Here is a 19,759-nt window from a genome sequence, read left to right as displayed (position 1 = left end):
CCAAAAAATAATTGATGCTATCATGCAGATTTTCTTATGTTCCTCGAAGTTTTCAAAAGTGAACCACCAGCATAAAGTTGTATTGAGTTGTAAGCTCTCGGGTTTCAGGAAAATTCAATGGCGTTGGGAATGTACATGCTATGAAGTTTGATTTAGAGGGCGGACCGTAGGAATACCACATGCTCGTAAATTTATTGACTTGATATCCGGGTGTTCAGATTTCTGAAACTAAATAGGAATGGCTAGTAGATATAGTTTGCGTTATTTTTATATGTATGAGAAAAAGTATTAAGACAAGTTTATGAGCTCACGGATAAAACACCTTTTTTAATGTGTAATATTGTCGCTAGGGTCACTTGGTCTTCATTACAGCATTCAAAATAAGTTATCTTTAGCCAAAGGTTTTGGTGGACTGTGTAATTGAACCAGCGAAAGTCTATTTATTCGGATGAATACAGCTATTAGTTATTCCCGATGTCTTTTTAGGGTTGTTGCCTCTGTAACAATACAGATTCGGAGTGGCATTAGTCTTCTAATTAATGAAAGTGTTCCCAAAACAAAAAATAATAACTTCAATCTTTGTGGAGATTTGGTCAAATAATTATCTGACTGTTTTACAGAAATCATTTGTTTGAAAAAATGCGCTTAAGTGTCATTTTTCCCCATCTTGGAAGACCATGATCGAAAAGGCAAACATGCCCTTCACGTTTACTCATAAGCTAAGTAGGCGTACGACTACGGGCTTATTCTGTAAACGGAGATTTGAGTAGGATTTGATTCAAAAGAGGTGGGAAGAGGGTCAAGAACACTTAAGCGGAAAATGGGTGCACTCCAGGAAATTGGTAGATAACCTTGTTGCGGGCACTATTATCCTTGAACTAAGTCCCCATTCACGATATTTTTGGGCGGCTGAAGGGTCAAAAGAACGAAGGGAGGGGCTGAGGCGCTTTTTTAACCCTCGTTGGTGCTGGAGGCTGTGCTTTTTTGTTGCCTCCCCTAATGCTGTGTGTAAAAAGTGCTTCCGTTACCCCACAAAGGGAAAAGAAAGAATTTTTTTAACGGGAAAGGTTTTTTTTAACGGGAAGGGAAAAAACGCAGTGGTTCGGCGGTTTAACGTTGGTGGGCTAGGTGACGACCATGGCATCAATACTTATGAATTCGGGTGCGAGCTTCAGGTCAAGAAAGAAAGCTTATGCTTGATTGTTGCATTGCAAATTCTGCTCGGTAGCTTTAGCTGAGGAATACAGAAGAAAATGCCCTCAGTGGGAGATCTATTTTCGCTATCGCTTTGGACGTGATAAGGTAATTCTAGATATATATTGTGTGGCGTCGTCCGCATTACCAGGCAGAGGTGCGATGATTTCTCACACTGTCGATTAATGTAATTTCTGCCGGCGTCATATTTTTAATTTTCTCATTTTTCTTGATTTGGAAGTTCTATTCTGTGGTCATGGCACTTTGTTCTGTGGGTATGGAACCCCAAAGGGATTCTTAAATGTAATGCAGATTGGTGATAAGGTGTAAAATACGTCTAACTCGTGTTTCGTGTTAGCTAGGGGCTCCGAAATATTCTCTAGTGAGAAGAACTTGAATTATTTCCTCATAATTGTCTAAACGGAATACTCGACACTTCCAGTTTGACTTTAGTTATTATCGTACAAATAATCTGTTTTGATATTTCTGTTTTTGTATTTTTTGCTGCTTTAATTTTGGTAAAGTGTTTGTTCCAAGTGGAAATGAGCCCGAATTTCATCGTCAGGAATATCTTTTGGCACAGGTTTCTGAAAGCCTTTTTGGACTCTTCCAATTAAATAACCAATTTTTCCAAGGAAAAAAGTATGATTTCACTATGTACATGTATTACTTGCGATGGAAACAAAGTATTTATAATATGTTTCTATATAATATAATATATATAAAATTATTTTATGCGCATTTCTTCCCCATTTATTATAACGTGAAATATCCGATTGGTCTCATAGATAAAATTGATGAAAAACCTGTCAAATGACATCACATAATGACGTTCCGTCATGACTACGGTTCATCATTGAACAATAATTTTTACTAAACTTCTTTAAGCAACTCCTCTGTTACTATTTACAGCTTTAAATCTTTTGTGCAATATTTCTAGCTGACAGTCATGTGGAATATGATACCTTTAGTGGAATTAAAGTGAATCTATTACTATTCTTGCGTTTCTTGAAGTTAATAGTCGATGCTTGTGAACCAGATAATTAATCAACGTACTATTATCTCCGTTTACTTACAAACATGTATACACAGTACCCTTCAAACCACCGCTTGGTTGTGTGGCAGGGGATGATTATACACCAGAATACTTTTGACGCAAAATGCTTTTCCCCCCTACTGCTTTCGGACGAAGTTATTCCTACTTTATCTTACAACGTTTCTCATTTTGCTGCAATGGACTTCAACTTGCAAGAAAGTATTTTATGTTTTCTAAAAATACTTTATCTAAAATGAAATGGCGTATATGATTCCCAAACCAATGCTAAAAAATAATTTGAGAGACATTACATTTAATTTTTTATAAAACTTCAATCTGCCAGCCGGAGAAGAATTAAACGTAGGTATTAAGGATATTACAGACTTGGCTCGCAAAACTATTGCTATTGCAGAACTTTTCAGAATTTGGCATGACATTTTCGGTTTTTTGAATGATAATCGGTATATCAGAGAGTAACATGGGTAGCGCAAGCAATGATAGTGGCATTCGAGGTATACATGTATTTGTTCGTTCGGACACCTCATTTTAAAGGTTTTATTACATCCATTACTTTATTCTTACTTTCTGTAGCGGTTGGAAAATAATTTTGAATGCATAAGTAACTTCTTAATTATTGCAAATAATGATTTAGCTATTATTTCTCCTCTTTTTTTAAAGATACCGTTGAATTTCATACACATTATGATAAAAATAATAATAAAAATGTATATTTCTAATGTACAGGCAGCGTTCCAAAAGTAATGCAGTTATTTTTTAAGTCAATTTATTGCACAGATTTACACAAATACTTAAAATTCTTCAAAGTCCTGTCCTTGGGCCTCTTCACATTTTTTCCAGCGACTCTACCATGACCGGTACGCGCCCTGGAAGGCGTCTTCGGGCACCTCTCGCAAGGTCTTCATCATGGCCGATTGAATCTCTCGTATGGGTGAAAAACGGGTTCCTTTCAGGACTGCTTTAATCTGAGGGAACAAAAAGAAGTCTGCTGGGGTGACGTCAGGAGAAAAGGGGGGGGCCGCGTTGGCATCTAGCGTTTGGCGAGGAACTCGCGGACTCGTTGCGCGTTGTCGTGATGGAGTTAACAGGTAGTGGAGATGTCTTTTCTCGTCCTGATGACCCTTTTTTGGAGTCTTTCCAGCACGCCTACGTAGTAGGATGCGTTACTTGTCTGTCCTTGAGGAAAAAATTACTTATGGACCACTCCTTTACTGCTGAAAAAGACAATTGTCATCGTTTTCACTTTTGATTAGCTCATTCTTGCCTTTTTGGGATTAGGAGACTAGTCGGTGTGCCACTCAGAGCTTAGGCATTTTGTTTGTGAGTCGTATTCAAAAACCCAAGTTTCATCACCAGTGATGACGTTGTCCAAATAATCAGGTTCATTTTGAAAACATGGCAAAAGTTTACTTGAAATCTCCGCTCGGTTGGTCTTTCCGCTCGTGAAACGGTCGGCGCGCAAGGGTTAACAATAACTGACGTCTTGCCGCTTTCACCACAAGCACTGAGACCGGTTTCGCGGCAAAGCTTAGCGCCCCCCCACCTACTTCAAGTGCTTTGATCCTACTTCAACCAATAGAAGCAGCGCGGGATATTGAATTTACATTACTTTTGGAACGCACCCTGTATTGTTTAGATGGAAATTTGGAAAAGAGTTTTATTCGTTTTTGTTTTTAGCCTGGTCGGATTTGAAATAGAGACGTTTAGATGAATAAATACGATGCGAACTGTATGTATTTAGACCTTCTAAACGTAAACATTTAAACAATCCAATGAAGAAAAATCAATATTCTGAATTGATATAATATTCATTCGAAATAATTCAAACTAAAGGATTCATATCTTTCGCAATTAAGTTTCGCAGAAGGTTAGAAATTTGGTTATAGAAGCTTTCATATTTACCTGCCTAAAAATGAACAATCATTCCTACACTTTCCTACAGAAGTGATAAATTTGGAATATTTCACGTTGTATTTCATATGATCATAACCGTACAAAGAGATACATCGATTAAAATATAATCAATTTGAAAATAGTTTCTCAGATGATTGACTTAAAAATATTATTTACTCACAAAAAGACATTTTGAGTAAACGGTTCCTTCAGCTTACTATAATGATGAACGACGTCAATGACTCAGCGTGTACTTGGCCATTACGAAAAATGGAAATTATTTATTTTTTCTGTTAATATATATTTCATCATATTGTAAATCGCTATGCGAAAAGTATCTAGATATCGCAATCACTTTTATGTGTTTTCTTTCCCATAGCCTTTGTTGATTTGAAAACTAAAAAATGTTTGGTAATTTAAATAATTAATGGCAGAAAAATCCCTCCTTCTCTTTCATTGTATTTGAATATCAATATCTCCAATGGTTTTACAGCGACGAAACACTTACGTAATTATGAATTATGATGCATTTTTAGGAAGCCAATTTAAACTATAATTGACATTGAAAAATTATGCATCTAATATACTCTTGAATTTTCAGAGTTCATTTTTTGGAAGCTAGAGGTGAAAGAGGATTGAGAGATCTTCAAGTTCTAGCCATGTCCTTTCTTTCTTTTCCGTATTTCATGCATATTTACTTGACGCATTACTAGGAATAGCAGTTCTTTCGGGCTCTGCCCATCTTCTGAAAATATCAATAATTGCAGAAGAAGAAAGGGGACCGGTAATATTGGGGGAGAGCACGAGAACATGGGATTACCAGTCCTGAGGGGTCACAGGCAATGTTTTTCTCGACCGCTTCACCAATCGGAAAAGAAGGTGAGGAAAAGATGGGGACGGAGAAAGGTAAAGGCTTCGTGTCCGCGGGTTGTTTAGGTACTTCGTGGTAGGGATGTGGCTGAGGTAGTTTGAAGGAGATGATTTCAATATCACAGCAAGAAGGCCGGGGAGGTATCTCTAATGAGAAGGCTACTACAAAAATGAGGTACCTGTAGGGGAATAAGGAATTTCGTGACGTTATTGGCAAGAGGACGGCGACGACGATATGGGGGAGTGAGAGATATTAGGGGGCGCACATGAGGGTTAGAGGGAAACAGTATTCCGAAAAAAAGTATTTTATTTTCGAAAGCAATGCAGTCGTGAAGGCTGCGCGGAAGAGGAAAGAGGTAGGAAGGTGGGGGGTGGGGTCCAGGAACGTGTTGGCGAATCTTCACTATTGGAATATTCGGCTGGCTCCCTTGTATAATGTTCTCTCTTTTACACACGTAAGTTTTCCCCATACCTTCACATGAGAAGGGGAATAAAGATGATTATCGGTTTTTCTCGTTTGTCGATTTTTTGTTTTTCTCTCGGAGACCCCCTTTCATTTTCTGTGTTCCGAGTTAAAAAAGCATGTCGTTCGTTTTTTTAATCGGAGAGCATGCAATCGTATCGGATTGGAAAAGAGGTTTATTCGTTTTTGTTTTTAGCCTAGTCGAGTTCGGAATGAAAAACGCTCGGGAGATTATTTTTTCTCGCCGTGGTCCTCTTCCTTCGTTTGATTTTTCGAAGCTCTTCTTCTCTCTTTCTTTTTGCCATACTCTTTTCGATGGCGTGATTAAAATCTCTGCTTCTTTCCTCAGGGGTTGGGTGACGTAAACACTGAGGTTAATCAATACCTGATAATCCATTCTCGTCGCATAAAAAGGCTTCCCCGAATGGTAAATTGTCCGAGGACAGTGGCCTTTCTTGTGTAATTTTAAAAGAGCTTAACGACCATGCGGATTCTGCAGTTATCTTGCTCGAGTTCAAATTTTATTCTCAAAACATAGTATTGGGGTTCTATTTATGCATTGAAGTTAAGTTCAGGAAATTAGTGTTCCTCATTTGATGGTTTAACCTATTGAATTGCCTTAATCAGCTTTTTTACTTATGACGGAAATCACTGGTAAAATAATTATATTCTTAGAATAACAGTTTCATTATATGAGAATTTGAAATAAGTTAACACCTATGTCTACAACGATGAACTGATTCAAAATGACATGATTTTTTGAGGCAGAAATAATTTTCATTTTAGCATCGTAATACTTCAAATGACTACTGGTTGAAAGATAAAATATTTTAGTCAATTAATTTAATAAAAGAAGCTTTAAGGGAAAAAAATAATCTTCGTAAGAAATAAAATTTTTCAATGATAACGTTGAGACCAAATGGCTGTTTAATTGCAATAAGAATTGTAGAAAAATTATGCAGTCTATTGAAGTGAGGAGAAATTTCCCAGCTATTTGCTATCAAGACCTACATTGTTGACTACAAGATCTAGAACTCATTCTTAGTCCTCCGAAGGTCTGAAAAATTGCTGTATATGATTAGGTAAAAGGTGCCGGACCCGATCTTGTACCCTTTCGTAAGCCCAGTATATCGATTCCTGGTAATAATATTCTCGAATGGAACTATTTATCCACGCGTTTTAACCCAATTCCATGCCATTAAATCTAAATTGAATCTTCAATTAATCCACCATGAGGGGTTTCCACTAGAAAAAATATCCAAGGACATACTTCCGTATTCCGAAAGTTCTACTAGATTCTGGAATGCTGAATTTTATGACATATTCTGAAAATCTGTAAAAATACCCATGTGTATTATGTTGTAATGTAGAAATTTTGACAAATTCATAGTTTTGCGTGAAGATATCTACATTAAAAGAAACCTGCGGCGTTTTTAATTTTATCATTGTCATGTATAGTAGAAGTATTGATAGCCAGATTTGATTAGTATTATAGTAGAAGTATTGATAGCCAGAATTTCGACCTGCTGACTTGTTTCTCCCGAGAATCATTTTTAAGATAATGGTCAGAGTTGCGTATCAAATCCCGTCAGTATGCCATTCACCCTTCAAGCAGGCTGATAAAATTCAAGGATATTCAAATGAAAGAATTTAGTTCACGTCATCTGAGGATTCTGTCTGTCGTATGAGAACCTCGTTCAGGCTAAGAAAACAATGTCTTTTGTAGGGAAAAGTAGCGTGTTCGTTTCCCTTGCATACAAGAGGTCGTTTGAAAGATTTATTGCGTCTATTAATGCACATTCACTTTTGGTACGGCCGGTGAAATTTCTTCGTTCCATCTCTCTCATTAATATATTTCATATTAGCGTGGCGTCCTTTATTTATGAGTCTACAATATTCCCCCTTCCGTTAGGAAAAAAGACCAGTTTGGACTTAAACGACGACACAGATGTTGCCTGGGAGGCATTAAGAGAAATAGAGGGAGAGGAGGGGGGAGGGTGAGGGCGGAGGATTGAAAAGGGAAGAAGCTCGAGGGAAAAGAATTTCGGATGACGTCGGTGCAGCGCTCGGGAAGGGTGAGGGAGTATATGAGAGTAGGGGAGAGAGAGAGGGAAAGAGAGAAGGGTGCGGGTTAGATTTTTAAGGTGAATCACCGGGCGCCCGCGGAGCAATCGTTGGTGTCGGCGGGTGTTCTTCACCAGCCGACGCCTTCCTCCTCGACTTCGCATATGTGTGCGTGCGTAATGTGCCTGGGGAAGGGAGCGGGGCGGGCGATGAGGGAGGGGGAGGAACGACGCGTTTTTCATCCACCCGACCTTCTCCCTCAACCCTTAAAAAAAATTCACTCCTCCCCGTCCTCCCTCTGTTGTTATTCCCAAACGGACGATGGGAGAGGAAGTGATGCAGGGTTCGGGCGCGGCCTGCGAGCGTATTTCGGGGACGGGAGATGAGGCAAAGGGAAAAATCAGAATGATAATGCGAAAATATATAAAGCCTCAAAGGGTAAGGGAGGGGAAAAAAGAGATCGGGCGGGGCGGGTCGTATACAGAATGGAAAGGGTGGGTCTCGGGATTTTGGGGAGGGTGGAAGTGGGTATAAGGGGTGGCAGACTGAGGTGGGAAAAAGGGTTGGGATCCTGAGACGACCGTAGGTGGGGCGGGAGGCATGGGCAGGGGAAGAAAGGCAAAGGGTTAAAATTAAGGACGAAGGAGTAGGGTGAGGAGGGAGGACTAGGGGATGAAAAAAGGGGTGGAGAGAAGAGGCGGAATGCGCGGAACGAGACTAGGGGAGGGAGTAATAGGTGGAATTGGGTTGCACACCCTAGGAGCCATGGATGGCGTTGGAGGGGGAAGTGGTGGGGAAATGGAAAGCGGTGATGGGAGGTGGAACGAGATTCTTTTCCGGGGTTGGAATTAGGAAGCGGGCATGCAGGGTGAGAGTGTATGAGGTAGTTGCGAAGGAGCGGTAACTGCTGAGGGCTGTGCCGCGGTGAGGGAGGAAGTTTTTCGTTTAGTTGCGACTTGTCTCATCTACCCCCTGCCCTTCCTAACAGCCTTACCCCTGAGGTCGCCACCCTGGCTGTCCCCAGCGTCTCCGCATTAAAAAAATGGGTACACCATGAGTTTGGGTTGGCTATGTGTATTTTGACGGGAGAAGGGTAGACGTTTTTTATGCTACTCTGAGGGGGGAGAAGTAGAGAGAGGGTAGGGACAGAAATGGACTCGGCCACGGTCTCCGAATCGAAAAATACTTTTGGAATCCACAAGCTTACTATCAAAGGATGGGATTCCTCATCGAGAGAGCGTCTTCTCCAAAGTTCCTCCGTTCTAACTTCCAAATCCGCGAGGGTAATGTAATATTTTGAGCGATGTGACGTCAATTCAGTCGGGAAAATAATTCAATTTCATTCATATTTTTAAATATCCTAGTTATTTCCAGTTTCCTGACTATCAGTTTTTTCGTTTTGTGAAAGGCTGGCAAAATATTTTGGGCTACGAAGAAAGAGGGCCAGAATGAACTGCTGGTGATAACTTTCGAGGTATATTTAATAGAAAAGGAGGTTAAATGAGCCTGAAATGAGTATTACTTGGGGTTGTAGTTTATTGTTTGGAAGCAATGCTCCGATGTTTGGATGCAAGGCTGGAAGTCGCGTAAATAAGACCGTGAATGAAGTTCTATCATTACCTTTATTTTGAACGGCCTTATTGTATATTCGATTTTGACTAATTATTTGGACTACTTTGGAGAAAGCAAATTCGTCTAGTCAAAATAGTTTCTATGACGATTGGTTTCAATTTTCGAGGAGATATTTCTTTTTTGAAAATGCTGTGATATTTCGCCGAATTTGCTGTTATATTAAGATGGAAGTCTTGATAATTGTTTAATTGCCGCTATGCCATTTGTTTTATTAACTCTCTATTATTCTGAAGGTTTTGATTTGATAAGAGAGATTTTAAAGAATGACTTACATTGAAAAAATGAAACAAAATATATTTATTCGAGGAAAATGCATTCAAAATAATTTTTTTGAGGAAATCGTGCAAATGTATTCGATTGATTTAAAATGATACTTAAGCACTGATTCCATAAAGTATCACTGATTCCATAAATAAGTTATTTTAATGTTCAACTGCTCATGTGGCGTCATCGTCTCTCATCTCTGTCTGATGCATCTTATCTTCAAATTCGAATTTTACGATGAGTATAATTTGGTGAATGATCACATTAATGTTCATAATGCCAGAAAAGACTCTTTACACTTAGTATTCAAACATAATTTACGTCTAATATTAAACCACTAGAATACAAATGTGAATTATTTTCAACCAAACCAGCTCACAGGTGAAAAGTATTTTTCTTCGTCTGCGACAAATAAAATCACTCTGTGTAGCAGATTAATTAAATTAAGCATGTTTATTCTTCAATGTACTTATTTTTTAACGTTCTCATTTACTTCTAGTTTCTTTTTTCTGAAAATAAAATCCCCGTTTTTTGATATAATATGTAGGTTCGGTCCATTGTTGGATGATCTCGGAAATATTTTCATCCTTTGTATAAACGTATTGTTGTTAGTATTAGTTTATATCAGTTCATATAGTTATAAACAAGAGTCAAATTAGGACGATTTCATAGTTGATATTACAATGCAAAATAGCAAAAGTTGGTAAAATATATTTTATTATACATTCTTTTATTGTGTGATTCTTCTTTTATCTATTTATCTTTTATTGTTTTATAAGTTTGTTTCCTTCCGTTTTTGCTACACTCACTCCCGTTCATTTTTCAACGCGCATACATACTTTTCTTTAATACACACCTGTCATTACACTTTTTCTCATTTCTTAGGATGGGGTGATGACCCAGAGCTATTCTCTTTTCATGTCTTTTCTTGTCCTTCGATGTCTGCTGTCTTTCCTCCCCTGCCACTCTTTTCCTCTTGATGGTGTCCTCCCTCCATTCTTGCTCTTCTGAACTCTTTCCTGTCATGTAGCTCCCTCCCTACAGCGACGTCAGGAGATTGCGGAAAGAGAGAAAAAAGTTCATTTTTTGTCATCATGCCCTTCTTTATTTTCTTGTTTATTCGCTTTCCTTCATTTACGACAGGAATTATCGCCTGACAAAAAAATTTTATCTTTCAAGAATATTTTTCACTTTTTTTTAATACATCCTTTCCTGCCTGGGGATATGGAAGATCACAAAGATTTTATTTTAGGTAATCAGTAATAAAATTTTGCCGTTCTAGCTTCCCATGTTAAGTTCAAAATATATTTAAGTGAATTTATATTCCAAAAATCTCTAATTTGTGGTGGCCGAATAATACCATTTTTACTGTCGGTTAGCAGTAGCAAATTGCACCATCATTGACGGTTGTAAACGCTCCTGTATAGTTATCAACATCACTGAGTACTAAGTCATCCGCAGCTTTACACGGAAGTTTGAATGAGTATTTCTCAGGTAGAAAGTAATACGACTTTCAGATTGCTATAGGTATATATACAGGTGTGTGTATATATATATATATATATATATATATATATATATATATATATATATATAAAATAGTAACACTTAAAAGGACACTCACATTGTAGATTGTGCTCAAACAATCTACAATATGAGTGTCCTTTTGAGTATTACTATTTTATTTGTGTTCTATTGTGTCGTCTAAATATTTTACTGCTCGTGTGAGTGTTTCTATATCAACGATATTATAAATAAATAAATATATATATAACCATAAACACAGTAATCAACCCGAAGGTGGGTTTGGTAGGTGATGGTAGAGTTCACCCAGTACTAAGCCCTATACGGCGTGTGAAATTCACACATCAGGGTAGGGGGGCCATTTCCTTTCCCTGTGCCGGTTATGGTTTCCCAGGATGATCTGGTACCCAAAAAATCACTTTAGCTTGGGTGGAGCTGTAGGTGCCCAGAGTGCCTTGCCTGGGAATCGAACCCGGGACCCTCTGGTCAGTAGTCCACCCCCTCTACCCCCTGCACTACCGTGACTCACACACATATATATATATATATATATATATATATATATATATATATATATATATATATATATATGTGTGTGTGTGTATATGAGTGTGGGTCGCGGTAGCCCAGTGGGTAGAGCGTTGGACTACTGACCGGAGGGTCCCGGGTTCGATTCCCGGGCAAGGCACTCTGGGCACCTGCAGCTGCACCCAAGCTAAAGTGATTTTTCGGGTACCAGGTCTTCCTGGGAAACCATAACCGGCACAGGGAAAGGAACTGGCCTGATGTTTGAATTTCACACGCCGTCGGGCTTAGTACTGGGTGAACTCTACCATCACCTACTAAACCGACCTTCGGGTTGATTACTGTGTTTATGATGTAATGTGTATATATATATATCTCTCCAAATCGTTTTTAATAAGATCTTGATGTCTGACACGAAATCATCGTACAAATGAGTAAGGGTCTTGTCTATTAGTTTTCCAGTGTTTACAAAGTATTTCTGAGGAAAAGATATTTAGAGAACAATAAATTTGTTGAAAATTCTATTAGACTGTTTTGAAGTGTTTTGAATAACACTCTGATTCGGCCACTGCGTGTCTATAGGCAAGTAATCGCCGTCATGGATATGTTAATTGGCCCCTTACACAAAGTTATGAAAAGCATTTTTACAAAAGGAACACTTCCAAATTTTACAACAACTCAATTACTCAATACAGTTACCTTATATAATTAATACAAATGAGTAAGTTTTCATTTTCAAGAGCATAAAAAATAAACTGGGAAAATATACGTAAAGAATTATTCCGATGAAACTTCGACGTTATTTTCGTGATTTGAACTAAAGTTTTCTTTCCGCTTTTATTCTGCAAGACTATCTATAATATACTTGATATAAAATAGGTTTATCACAATGGTACAGATGTCTTTGATTTAGCCTGTTTTAATCGTGAATTCCATGATTTTTTAACATACATAGAATATACGATACATATATTGTGCTAAATAGTTTAAATTGTGTGGGTTACTATAGTGTCTCAGCTTTGCCTACGCTCTATGTTTATTCTGGTTTTAAGCCTCCCTCGAAAACCTTGGGTTTTATGAGAAAAGGAGCAGAACCTCATACCAGGATGTGAAAATTTTACATGCTATGAAGTTTAATAAGAGGTGATTTCTTTGACTAAGTCCCTGGGTTGATAACTGTGTTTCCATACTCTACTTTTACGGGCATTTTCATTTTCTATATTACTATAAAAATATCTAGGAAGTAATATAGCCCAACTTTTGGAGTGACCCAAACTCGCGTTATGCAAAAAGGGCGAGTATTATTTATTTCGTAGCATATCAAATGATTCATTCTAAAAATCTTTTTCTGCAGTATCAGCGCAAGTTATCCTCTTAATTATCGTCTCACTTTTAAAATAAAAAGCATTTTGAAAATAAGTCATATTTTTGCTCTTAGTATAAAAGTCACATCGAATGTACTATATCGTATGTAATAGAAACTACAAACGTTGAAATGGTGTATATTCAACAGATTTAGGCGAGATGTAGTGGAAGTTCGTCATTATGAGAAACAAAACACTGCACTTATCCACTGTAAAAGTTCAAATTTGTTTCTCATATTGAAATGGTGTATTCGTTCATATTAATGCATAATTAATGATCACATTTGTATGAAATTTAATGGAAAATGTTTTCTCTTCAGTAGTGACATAGTAAATGATTTTGTTTGAATGATAATTCAGAAAATTATGATTTACTTTGTCCTCTGAAAAATTTGGGTAGTTTGTATAAATATCATTCTATTAGAGTGGTCTATTTTATTGGTTTTATGATATTCATTCGCGTGTGGGGGAAAGATTTCATGTCGCCACTCACGATAGCTTCTGCCATATTCTTGTACTTGACTCCGTAAGTACATGCATGTTTGCTTCTCAGTCTCCCTTCCTTCGCCTTCCAGCCTAAACTCCAATTTCAACTTCTCTTTTCCATCAGACCCTCTCCCATATTTCTCTCCCTCCAGTCATCATCTCACTCTGCCTCACAACTCGCCCTCACGTCCTCCCTTCCGCCCTTGGTCTTCTAAACCTAACACCTTCCCGAATACTATGAGCCTTCCTTCCCCATGCTTTCCCCCTTCCTGCTCCCTCCCCACATCACCTTCATCCCACATCCCCGTTCCACACCCGTACCTTCTCCCAGCGGGGTACAACTCCGGGTGACGGCCCGAGTCATTTCGCAGTCACCAGCTTCCATCCGCTCCACTCAAAGTCTCCTTCCAAACTACCTTCGCTCACCCGCCCACCTACCCACCCCTTCCCCAACCTCCAACATCCATATTCCGCCCACTTCTCCCTATTCCTCTCTTCACCATTCACCTAACCTCCCCCTGCGATTTTCTCACCCTTCCCGTTTTATCCTGCACGCACCACTCGGCGAAGTGTCGCACTATGTTCGACTCGAGAGAAGATGCCTTTTTTTGTGCAGTATTTTTTTACTCGTCCTCCTTTTTACTCTTTCAGCTTGTCATCTCGTCTTTCTCGTGCCCTTCTTTTTCTTTTCGAAGTTCAATGGAGAGAATTATATTCTGAATCTAGCAACATTCGTGAGCCTTCAGGCATATGGTCGATTGATAGATTCGAGCCGTGAATTCCATAGCCTACCTTCAACCTATAAGACTCAATTTTGCACTATCCGCTGGTATAACTACTACGCACCCATTGTAGGAGACGTTGCTTTCGGTCATGAATGACTTTAACGCGAGAACGGGCAAACCGAATGAAAACAGGGGCTTTGATATGCACTATTTTTAATTATCTCACTTCTAGATTTTAAGAGTGTATGCTCCAGTTATCAGCTCCTATGTTTCCAAAGATGAACCACTCGCAGCAAAGCAAAACACTTGTGCCTCTGTCAGAAAACGAATCGCAAACCTTCAGGTTATACGCAAGGATATATGTAAACTACCCTTCTGATTCAATTATTACTTTCGACGAGTATAGCTGTATGAGCTAAGGGCTAACCTTCATATAGCTTTGAACTTCAATGCAGTTTCAAAGTAAATTGAGAAGTTATAAATGCCGTAAAATCCATTAAATGCCGAGCAATAAAAATGCTTAATGCAAGTACTTACATAAGTGGTGAAGTAAGTAAAGTAAACCTTGGCCATGCCACTGTGCTTCTTTTTCGGAGGAATACGTATAAAAACTTGTTTGCTGAACACATATTATAATTTATTTATTGGTGTGCGAGCTTTCACTCGCGGGATCGTGGTTCTTCCCTTGGTAATTTGTTGTAAATTTTGCAGACATGAGTTTACGAGCTCGTGTTTTAGGAATAAATTAATACCAATCTTGTACATTTCTGGAGTAACACGAAAACCGAATGAGGTTATATCGTTTTACCGCCAACGAAATAAATCTACCTGTATTGCTAAGGCTGTAACTATATATGGGTTTTGAACCCGTAATGAACGATTCCAAGTGGTTGTTATCCAAGTGAGCAATCCAATAGATATTCGGCTCTCTTTAGTACACGTAGAGAAGGAGAAAGCTGATGACTCTGGCAACTAATCCTTCATTTGATACGTCGTAATTAGTTGCGACTGCGAAAAGCCATTGGCTCTCCAGCTGCCGATATATAATGACTGCATCCGATCCGAATTAGGGCATGAAACTGAATCATGAGGGGTCCTGTCATTTTGCCATTTGCTGGATTACAACTGGCTTGAAAGAGGACATTAAAACGTTTTAAAGGGAATTATACCCCCTCTATTTGAGCGGATAAAGAGAAATATCACAGAGAGAGAGAGGTAAAGGAGGAAGATAGAAAAATTCAACCCACTCCACCATTTCGGTTTCCTTCAAGATCCATCAAAAACTCCTCCAGAAGCTACCATTCTCGGTTTTTATCGGTCGTAATCTTATTCCTCGGTAGTAATACGTGACCTCGCTTCGTCAAAGGGAGGAAATAAGCGATGGAGACGTTTTATGTGCAGGAAATGCGTGACGGTTTTTCATTTATTTTTCCCCAAGAGAGAGATTATGCATGTCTATTTCTCTCTGTTTTATAAGTATTTATATGCTCTAAATGGATGATGGGGTCTCGCCTCCGTGACGCCATTTTGTGGACTTTCAAAAACCGGTGGGGTTTCCAGGCGACCAGGAAGGGAGATATATAAGATACGCACCAAGAGGGATAAATGGGAAGGGACGCCAATGGACGCACATGGCGGCGACGCCATTGGGGAGAACAGACGTCGGGGTGGAAGTCTCTCTTCTTGACTTACCTCCCTCCACATAAGAAACATAACATGTGGTAGAGATATCTGTGTGTGATTAATTCGTTTGAGTAAATGTATATAATGAAGAGTTACGGAAGAAAATAGTTTCACACTCAGCCATCCAAGAGTTACGTAGCATCAGAAATTAGTTGTATGACTATTACATGCATAAAAGGACTCGATGTTAATCGAAGGTGGATGGTGGGCATTGGTTTCACTTGGTAACGCCGTCTAATATCCGGTTCACTTATGGCGTCCCAATCCTACAGTTAAGTGGGGACGTCAGTAAGGAAGGCTCCGGTAGTTTGGGTGTAGAAGGAATGGAGAGTTGAAGGGTGCAGAGGTTAGCAGGATAAAGAGAGGTTCTATCTTAGATTCCGGAAAAAAGTTCGCAGGGGGGAGAGTATGGTTTGAATGGTTTCTCCGTAAAGGGTAGGAGAACATTTGAGGGGAAAAGAGTGGGGGAGGAAAAGAAGTCCCTCAGGGTGTGGTACTTGGGCCCCTTCACTTTATTTCCTTCTGGACGGCATGGCGACGATGGGAGGAGATGGGGTCGGAGGGGTTTTAGGCCTGGAGCGGGAAGGAAATGCGAAGGAGGAACAGAAATAAGGGGACATCTTGGAATGGTGGTGATCAAGAGGGGAAGGGACGTGGAAGGGTGAAAGGATGTGGGTTGTGGGAATGGAGAAGGACAGGAATTACGATCCTGGGGAAACTCAATTTAGCGGGGAAAGAAAGAGGGGGTGGGAGACATCGGGAAAGGAATGCCATTCCTTTACTCTTTTATGCATTTTTTGTTGGTTCTGTGTGCATTAAAGCAGGTTACTCCCCTAGCATCGAAGGACTTCAAGATTTAGAAAAGAGAGGGATAAGAAATGCCGTAGCGTGGAAAAATATACTTTTGGCATCCATTGTTGCTGTGGGAATGGTGACTGCTATAAATAAGAAAATATTTGATTGCACCAAGTTTTTATACCGAACTACATTCTTTTATAAATTTAGGATGGTTGTATTGAGATGTAAGAGCTCATTGTTACATGCATCCACATTAAATAGGCTCAATAGGCTTACACTAATCGTCACACATTCATTGGACCATATTGTACTTGCATTTTTCATGACATTATAGAAGCTATTGAAACAAATGTTTAACGTGAAACCAGAGTTCGTCCATGCACCGCAAACATTTTCTATCGTAGCATCAACTATCAAGGAAATACTCCGTTTAAAAACTATGCTACATGAAATGAGTCTCCATAAATAGGGAAATCTAAATCAAATTGTATTATACCGCCCTCACTGCGATATGTATCAGTACTTCTCCGCGTTAGTTGGAGCTTAAAACTTACTCAATCACTCAGCGAAGAGTTGTTGAAATAAATACCTAAAGATAGATTTCCGTAAACCTGATTTTTACTCTCCGGCCATGAGGAATAGATATTGAAATCAGCCTAAAAGAAGTGCAATCAGTAAATAATAACATAAAAATAAGACAAGAAAAATTAGAAAGGGAAAGGTTGATTCAGTTTAGGCTTAAGTTAGAAGGAAAATCGAGCATGAATACATCGGAAACCAATCGACGTTAGAGTGGTTAGTTTCAAAATGTAGCATTTAAATTAAATTTAGTGGGAATAAGTTCATTAACATTCCTAAGAGGAGTGGAATAAGTAAGTGAGCTAGGAAAAAGAAACGCATCTATTCTGCTCTTTTAAAAAAGGCTACTTTTTCTCATGTTGGGCAAAGGAAATGGAGTTCTTTGAAAGAAATGTGGAAAGAGTCGAAATTGAAAAGCGAGGAGGAGGGAGAACTGCAGAGTGGTGCAGCGATTCCATGGGAGAGGGAGGGGGTAAGGACTGCATGGCGCACAGGACGAAGGTTAACGGTAGGGGGAATGGCGAGGGTGCGTAATATACGTAGGTGCCTGAGAATGGATGGACAGAAATGTAAGGGGGGAATGGGTTACAGCGATGGTGTGGGGTTAAGGCCTAAGGGGAGGAAGGGAGGAAGGAATTTGGATTTCGCCAGGGAAAGGGCATAAAGCAAGGTGGGGTTGTAGGAGGAGTAAGGAACAAGGAATGCTGTCCTATCCATCCCCAGCGAGATTTACAGGATACGTTGAATGTGTGCGGCAGAGGTAAGGTTGGATTGTCGAGGCCGAGGTGGAATACAGCGCGCGTATGTGGAATCATGAGTCGATGAAGGGAAAGATGAGGGCAGTGAGGGGAAGATGGCGGCGATAATGGAAGTCCGCAATCGAACGGGACTCATAACAAGGGAAATTTTCCATCGCCTCCTTTTGCTTCCGCTTCCGATCCCCACCACTCCTCCCCCTCCGCACGCAACCCTCGTGCAATCCTATCTAGCTCCCAGCGTAACTCGTCAGTAATTCGTGGATGGGGCCAATGGGATGCGCGAAGTAATCCAGGCTTAAGAGCGGGATGGTGGACGCAAGAAAATGGGAATAGACAGTCACTGGTTCGGAAAGGGGATGATGATGATGGAATGGTCTTCGGGCTCGGTTTGTTTTCGGAAGTCAGGGCGGCGATGGAAGGGAGGGAAGAGCTAGCAAAAGAATAGAAATTGGGATTACGGGCGGGGCGTCTGGAGGGGGCGGACGAGCTGTGTACCGTGGGATGATTCTGGGGGTCGGCTACGGAGATGGAAATTTTTTTCCCGCCGGGGGATTATTATATTTTTTTATCGCAGTGCACCCGACAGGGAAAGGGGGGCAGCATATTTTAGGAGGTACCATTCTTAGTTTTTCCATGCCCTTAGTGTTTCCCTATATTGGATCAGAAACGAGAAAGAAACCTCATGGTGGATTTGGAGAGATTTTAAATTTGAATATTTAAAATTCGTTTTTTCTATTATAAGCGAGTCACATTCTGCAGGAGCACTTCAAATACTTTGATATTAGTACAAGGGTTCAATATATCCTCTAGAATGTGATCAATATATTGTCGGAAGTAAGGTTCAAAGGGGGTTGATGAAGCTGGAGTTCGGTTTTGCACTTACTTTAGCCCGCGCTATTCTGAAATTTTGCTTTATTTAAGTTATATTTTCTACTCCTAAACTACTTCTCTTTCATGAGGCAACGTATTCAATTCGTATATATGGATGCCTCTAAGTTCAGACAGTCTCACTGAAGAGAAATTACTGCAGAATCCTCTTCACGATAGAATATAGAAACCCTAGGAAGGAGTCGAAAGAGTTATGTCAAAGAGAAGTTTAATTTACATACTAATCAGACTTTTTAAAATCGCAATTATAAGGTCAGAACGGTTATATTTCTGATCACTTGGAGTCAAGCTTTAACGTGAAATTATTATAATAATTATACATCGCGGAGACGTATATGTGCTATGGTGAAATTTGTTGGAAATCTTTGACATTTATGGTCGTAAGTTAAGGTTTTGCACAATATTCTTACGCATTTCAACGTGATATTCTCCGGGAATTTGTCACCGCTGGAATATTCCAATGATAGAGACGTCACAGTTAAACCTCTCACTCTAACTCCTCATTCTTGCGTGATAAACGACACTTGAAGCATGCCGCTTTCGATCCAAGGAACTACCACTACCTCTGCTTACCACCACCTCCGTCAAAGCATAGGCAGTAAAAAAAAGAAAACGGCTCAAATATCTCCCTATGGGATCGACTCAGACCATTGACTCTGTATTGGAAATGGTACTAAACCATTAGAATGCTGTATCCGTGCCCGTAGCACTCACCGGGTCCCTCCCTCCGCCCAATCTTTGCCTCTGTCGGCCCTCCCCCCTTCTCAGTCCCTGGAATGGCTGCAGTCTTTGCCATCGTTCGCTCCCCCACTTCGTTTGCCCCTGGACTCAGTGGGGTTGGCGGGGCTTAGGCTCCCGGTTTGTGGGGAGTTGAGGTATTCGAAGAGAACGTATCCGTCCCTTGGACGTCTTTTGCGATCGCCCCAGTGAGTCAGAGAGAGCCCCCCATTCCCCCTCTGTGTTCCACCCCCCCTCTCCCGTCATACTCCTTGGCG

The sequence above is a fragment of the Hetaerina americana genome, unplaced genomic scaffold (assembly GCF_022747635.1).
Source record: "Hetaerina americana unplaced genomic scaffold, ioHetAmer1.1.p SCAF_2, whole genome shotgun sequence".
Lineage (NCBI taxonomy): Eukaryota > Metazoa > Arthropoda > Insecta > Odonata > Calopterygidae > Hetaerina > Hetaerina americana.
The sequence above is the reverse complement of the archived record's forward strand: the minus strand, read 5'-3'. Positions refer to the sequence as shown.